Source organism: Rutidosis leptorrhynchoides, chromosome 6, assembly GCF_046630445.1.
Source record: "Rutidosis leptorrhynchoides isolate AG116_Rl617_1_P2 chromosome 6, CSIRO_AGI_Rlap_v1, whole genome shotgun sequence".
Taxonomy (NCBI): domain Eukaryota; kingdom Viridiplantae; phylum Streptophyta; class Magnoliopsida; order Asterales; family Asteraceae; genus Rutidosis; species Rutidosis leptorrhynchoides.
Window position 1 is genome coordinate 53,467,985 of NC_092338.1, and position 7,126 is coordinate 53,475,110.

Sequence of the window (7,126 nt, forward strand, 5' to 3'; positions counted from 1 at the left end):
ATCACTTGTAAATAGAACAATTGCAACTAAAAACTTGTCTTTCTTGAGGGATAATGCTATGAAATATATGTTCGTTTTTAGCATTATCAATATACACCTTCTAATTAACTAAAACTTTTCTTCCCTTTTGTTTTTAAAACCACCGAAAACCAAAGATACTTATCAAGTATAAGAGTGATTCTTGTTTAACTTAAAAAACCAGGAAAAAGAATGGAGAGTGGGGACATCTCATGTTAAGTATCTAAATTTTCTTTCTTTTTGCCCCGAAAAATAAATTGTGTAGTAGTTAGAATCATTCTTGGTCAACAGTAGAAAAGAGAGAATGGAGTGGGGATATTTTGAGATGCTAAGTATTGGTTAAAACAAAACAAGCATGCTTACTATTATTTTTTTTTTTTTTTTTTGTCTTTTCATGTGAACACACATGTATGGATTACACATGCATCGGTTATGTGTGTGTGTGTGTGTGTATATATATATATATATATATATATATATATATATATAATAAGCATGCCCTTTTAAATTAACAAATTAATTAACTAATCTCAAAACTTATTTAATTTATTAAACCATTAACAAATGATTAATAAATCAATTCCCGATTAGAAGGTATATCAAGCTGTTAATGATGATCAGATAGAAGATGGAAATCCATGACAAACTGGTATACATCAGTTTAATGAAGAACAAGCTGTAAGGAGATCATCACGAACACGTAAACCAAACCCAAGGTACGCCAATGCAGCAATTGTGGTTGATGAAAAGAGTGAACCAGAGTCGTTTGAAGAAACATCACAGATTGTCGAATGGGTTGGTGCCATGGAAGAAGAAATTAAGGCTCTACAATGAAATCAAACATGGGACTTAGTGCCTAAGTCGAGTGGCGTGAACCCATATCATGTAAATGGGTGTATAAAATAAAACGTCAAACTGATGGCTCTATAGAAAGGTACAAGGCACGTTTGGTGGCACGAGATTTTTCTCAACAATATGGTTTAGACTACGATGAAACATTCAGCCCAGTAGCTAAGCTCACCACTGTACGAGTATTGTTAGCGTTAGCAGCAAATAAGGGTTGGAGTTTGTGGCAAATGGACGTCAAGAATACATTTTTGCACGGTGAACTAGATCAACACATATATATGAATCAACCGATGAGTTTTCAAAGCAAGCATCCAGAGTACGTTTGTAAGTTACGAAAGGCGTTATACGGGCTTAAGCAAGCTCCACGAGCCTGGTATGGAAAGATCTCCGAGTTCTTAATTCATAATAATTATAGTGTAACCTGTGCAGATTCAAGTTTATTTGTCAAGATGGTGGATGAAAAACTTGATGTGATTCTCGTGTATGTCGATGATTTAATCATCACATGAGATTATGAAGATGAAATAGTGCAAATCAAAGAGAATTTGAGCATTAGATTTCAAATGAAAGATCTCGGTTATCTTAAACACTTTCTTGGGCTGGAGTTTGAAAGATCAGAAGATAGTGTTATTCTTCACCAAACAAAGTACTCCACTGATCTACTAAAGAAATTTGGAATGCTAGATTGCAAACCAATTGCTACACCACTAGAACCAAATTTCAAAGTCTGTGCACATGAGGGAAAAGATTTGAAAGATGCCACCATGTATCGGCAACTAGTAGGAAGCTTGATATATTTGACTTTAACTTGGCCAGACATTGCATTTTTAGTTAGTGTGATGAGTCGATATATACAAAGTCCGACGAAGTCTCATTTAGATATTGTTCATCGCATTCTACGGTATGTGAAAGGTACACTTGGTCTCGGTGTTACATTTAAGAAAGGAGAATAATGCAAGCTGGTGGGTTATTGTTGTAGTGACCCGAACTTTTCCATGTTTATATATATTAATTGAGATTGATATTTACATGATTAAATGTTTCCAACATGTTAAGCAATCAAACTTGTTAATACTTGATTAATTGAAATATGTTTCATATAGACAATTGACCACCCAAGTTGACCGGCGATTCACGAACGTTAAAACTTGTAAAAATGACATGACGATATATATATATGGATATACATATGGTTAACATGAGATTATGATAAGTAAGTATCTCCATAAGTATATTAACAATGAGTTATATACATATAAACAAGACTACTAACTTAAGGATTTCGAAACGAGACATATATGTAACGATTATCGTTGTAACGACATTTAAATGTATATATATCATATTAAGATATATTAATATATCATAATATCATGATAATATAATAATTTAACATCTCATTAGATATAATAAACAATGGGTTAACAACATTAATTGAGATCGTTAACTTAAAGGTTTCAAAACAACACTTACATGTAACGACTAACGATGACTTAACGACCCAGTTAAAATGTATATACATGTAGTGTATTTAGATGTATTAAAATACTTTTGGAAGACTTCAAGACATATATCAAAACACTCATACTTAACGAAAATGGTTACAGTTACTTTTCCATTCTTTTCTTTCATCAAGAATTCTAGTCGTATTCTTACCCGTATTATACACAGCTTCAAAACGTACTTACTATGAGTATATACCAATAGGAACTAGCATGGGATTCCACTCTTGATTATGTCTTGTATGACTAATCAATTTTAACTTCTACCATGAGCTAGTCAACTAACTAGAACTCCTTTTAACCCCACTCACCACTCACCAATTACCACTCATCATTCACTCCATTTCACTTCGAATTCTCTTTCTAATTCTCTCTCAACACACACACACTATTATGAATGTATTTTTCCAGTAGTTAATCATCATCTTCATCAAAAATCACTTCAAGAATCAAGCTATAATCATCATAGGAAGAACACTTCAAGAACACTTCAAAAATCCCTTCAAGTTTACTAATTTACTTCCAAGCTTTCTAATCCATTCCAAGTAATCATCTAAGATCAAGAAACCTTTATTATATACAGTAGGTTATCTTTCTTATTCAAGGTAATATTCATATTCAAACTTTGATTCAATTTCTATAACTATAAACTATCTTAATTCGAGTAAAAATCTTACTTGAACTTGTTTTTGTGTCATGATCCTACTTTAAGAACTTTCAAGCCATCCAAGATCCTTTGAAGCTAGATCATTTCTTGTCACTTCCAGTAGGTTTACCTACTAAACTTGAGGTAGTAATGATGTTCATAACATCATTCGATTCATATATATAAAACTATCTTATTCGAAGGTTTAAACTCGTAATCACTAGAACATAGTTTAGTTAATTCTAAACTTGTTCGCAAACAAAAGTTAATCCTTCTAACTTGACTTTTAAAATTAACTACACACATGTTCTATATCTATATGATATGCTAACTTAATGATTTAAAACCTGGAAACACGAAAAACACCGTAAAACCGGATTTACGCCGTCGTAGTAACACCGCGGGCTGTTTTGGGTTAGTTAATTAAAAACTATGATAAACTTTGATTTAAAAGTTGTTATTCTGATAAAATGATTTTTATTATGAACATGAAACTATATCCAAAAATTATGGTTAAACTCAAAGTGGAAGTATGTTTTCTAAAATGGTCATCTAGACGTCGTTCTTTCGACTGAAATGACTACCTTTACAAAAATGACTTGTAACTTATTTTTCCGACTATAAACCTATACTTTTCTGTTTAGATTCATAAAATAGAGTTCAATATGAAACCATAGCAATTTGATTCACTCAAAACGGATTTAAAATGAAGAAGTTATGGGTAAAACAAGATTGGATAATTTTTCTCATTTTAGCTACGTGAAAATTGGTAACAAATCTATTCCAACCATAACTTAATCAACTTGTATTGTATATTATGTAATCTTGAGATACCATAGACACGTATACAATGTTTCGACCTATCATGTCGACACATCTATATATATTTCGGAACAACCATAGACACTCTATATGTGAATGTTGGAGTTAGCTATACAGGGTTGAGGTTGATTCCAAAATATATATAGTTTGAGTTGTGATCAATACTGAGATACGTATACACTGGGTCGTGGATTGATTCAAGATAATATTTATCGATTTATTTCTGTACATCTAACTGTGGACAACTAGTTGTAGGTTACTAACGAGGACAGCTGACTTAATAAACTTAAAACATCAAAATATATTAAAAGTGTTGTAAATATATTTTGAACATACTTTGATATATATGTATATATTGTTATAGGTTCGTGAATTAACCAGTGGCCAAGTCTTACTTCCCGACGAAGTAAAAATCTGTGAAAGTGAGTTATAGTCCCACTTTTAAAATCTAATATTTTTGGGATGAGAATACATGCAGGTTTTATAAATGATTTACAAAATAGACACAAGTACGTGAAACTACATTCTATGGTTGAATTATCAAAATCGAATATACCCCTTTTTATTAAGTCTGGTAATCTAAAAATTAGGGAACAGACACCCTAATTGACGCGAATCCTAAAGATAGATCTATTGGGCCTAACAAACCCCATCCAAAGTACCGGATGCTTTAGTACTTTGAAATTTATATCATATCCGAAGGGTGTCCCGGAATGATGGGGATATTCTTATATATATGCATCTTGTTAATGTCGGTTACCAGGTGTTCACCATATGAATGATTTTTATCTCTATGTATGGGATGTGTATTGAAATATGAAATCTTGTGGTCTATTGTTACGATTTGATATATATAGGTTAAACCTATAACTCACCAACATTTTTGTTGACGTTTAAAGCATGTTTATTCTCAGGTGAATACTAAGAGCTTCCGCTGTTGCATACTAAAATAAGGACAAGATTTGGAGTCCATGTTTGTATGATATTGTGTAAAAACTACATTCAAGAAACTGATTTCGATGTAATATATTTGTATTGTAAACCATTATGTAATGGTCGTGTGTAAACATGATATTTTAGATTATCATTATTTGATAATCTACGTAAAGCTTTTTAAACCTTTATTTATGAAATAAAGGTTATGGTTTGTTTTAAAAATGAATGCAGTCTTTGAAAAACGTCTCATATAGAGGTCAAAACCTCGCAACGAAATCAATTAATATGGAACGTTTTTAATCAATAAGAACGGGACATTTCAGTTGGTATCCGAGCGTTGGTCTTAGAGAACTAGAAAATTTGCATTAGTGTGTCTTATCGAGTTTATTAGGATGCATTAGTGAGTCTGGACTTCGACCGTATTTTCTTTAAAAATGATTGCTTAACATTTTTGTTGGAAACTATATATTTTTAACATATGAATATTATGTGATATATTAATCTCTTAACGTGTTTGATATTATGTGATAGATGTCTACCTCTAGAACAAGTCCCATTGACTCACCTAATAATAATGAAGAGTCAAATGTAAATTGGAATGATTCCTGGACTGATTCACAAGTTTCCGAAGAGGAACCGGAAGAGGAGTCGGAACCGGAAGAAGAATCGGAACCGGAAGAAGAATCGGAACCGGAAGAAGAAATAGAACCGGTGGGGGAAATAATAAAACGGTTAAGTAAAAGAGAATCCTCAACCAACCGACCAAGGTTAATTATGGTCAATGGTGTTTCCGCCAAGGAAGCAAAATATTGGGAGGATTACCAATTCTCCAATGAATCGGATTCCGACGAGAATTCCGATGATGTTATAGAAATTACCCCAACTGAATTTAAAAAGGCAAAAGAAAATAATAAGGGAAAGGGCATAAAAATAGAGAAATCTAATTCCAACCCCGATGAACTTTATATGTATCGTCAACCCCCGAAGTCCTTAAGTTGTAACAATGACCCGGGAACCTCTAAACCACCAGGTTTTTCTAAACCAATGTGGACAACGACGGCTCGTATTAGGGGAACATCATATATCCCTAGAAACTTGGCAAAACGAACCAAAACCGAACAAGAAGAAACGAGCGAGTTGGAATAAGATAGTTGTATTCGTGTGGTGTAATATATGTAATATAGTGTGCTTATGCTTTATGATATATGTAAAAATTGCTTGTATTAATAAGTATTTTTTTTATGAATCTAACTCTTGTCTATTTTACAGTATAAAAACACAAAATGGATAGACAACCCAATATTTTAAGAGACCTACCCGAAGACATGATTGATGAAATCTTGTCTAGAGTCGGTCAGAATTCCTCGGCACAACTATTTAAGGCGAGATCAGTTTGTTAGACATTCGAAGAACGTTCCAAGAATGTCTTGGTTTATAAAAGGCTTTCGTTCCAAAGATGGGGGATATCACATTGGGAAATCCATAAGTTACGATGTGTTTACTTTGACGCATATATTGCGGGGAACCCAAATGCTATTTTACGCAACGGGTTAAGAAATTATTTTGACTCAGTATATCCGAATATAGGACTTCGTGATTTAGAAAAAGCGGCTAACATGCAACATAAAGAAGCATGTTATGCTTACGGGTTAGTAATGTTCGCTTCTCACCAAAGTGAGAACATGAACATCGGGCTACAACTATTAAACAAAACGTTCCCACAAGTGACGGAGTCGGTAATTGGGGTAAGAAAGGAGGTTTTTAGGTTATTACGAGACTGTTGGTCATTACGTAACCCTCGTCCCTTTAACGACGTTACAACACGATGTCTTATCAACGGCCATAACGGTTATGTTCCACAAGACCAAGGATGGGAAGTAGTCCTAGTAAAACCAGAATGCATGACTTGTTTCTGGACGTATGAATTACGTGTCTTTATTGCCTTTGCTGAACGACTTGTGTACTAGCTAGAATTATCTTCACAACTATCTTGTATCAAAGTTATTGTGTGCTATATTTCATGCTTTATGTAAAATAAGCGGTATTGTAAGTTTGTAAAATATTGCATAAAAGTTTGAACGCGAAATATTATTACAATCAGTTTTTCATATAGAATTGTAGTAGTTGAATTGTATATTAGCTACTAAGTATGAACTTAACGGGTAGGTACTACCCGAATTTAAACTTATAAAATATGAAGAAAAAGCTTTTATAAATGAGTTCATATTATGCTACGAAATACTATTAACTACTGTTAATATTCTGTATGATTAACTTGTTCCATTTGACTATTTTGAAGGAAATGGCACCGACTACTCGACACACCGTGAATATGAATGAAGAGGAATTCCGT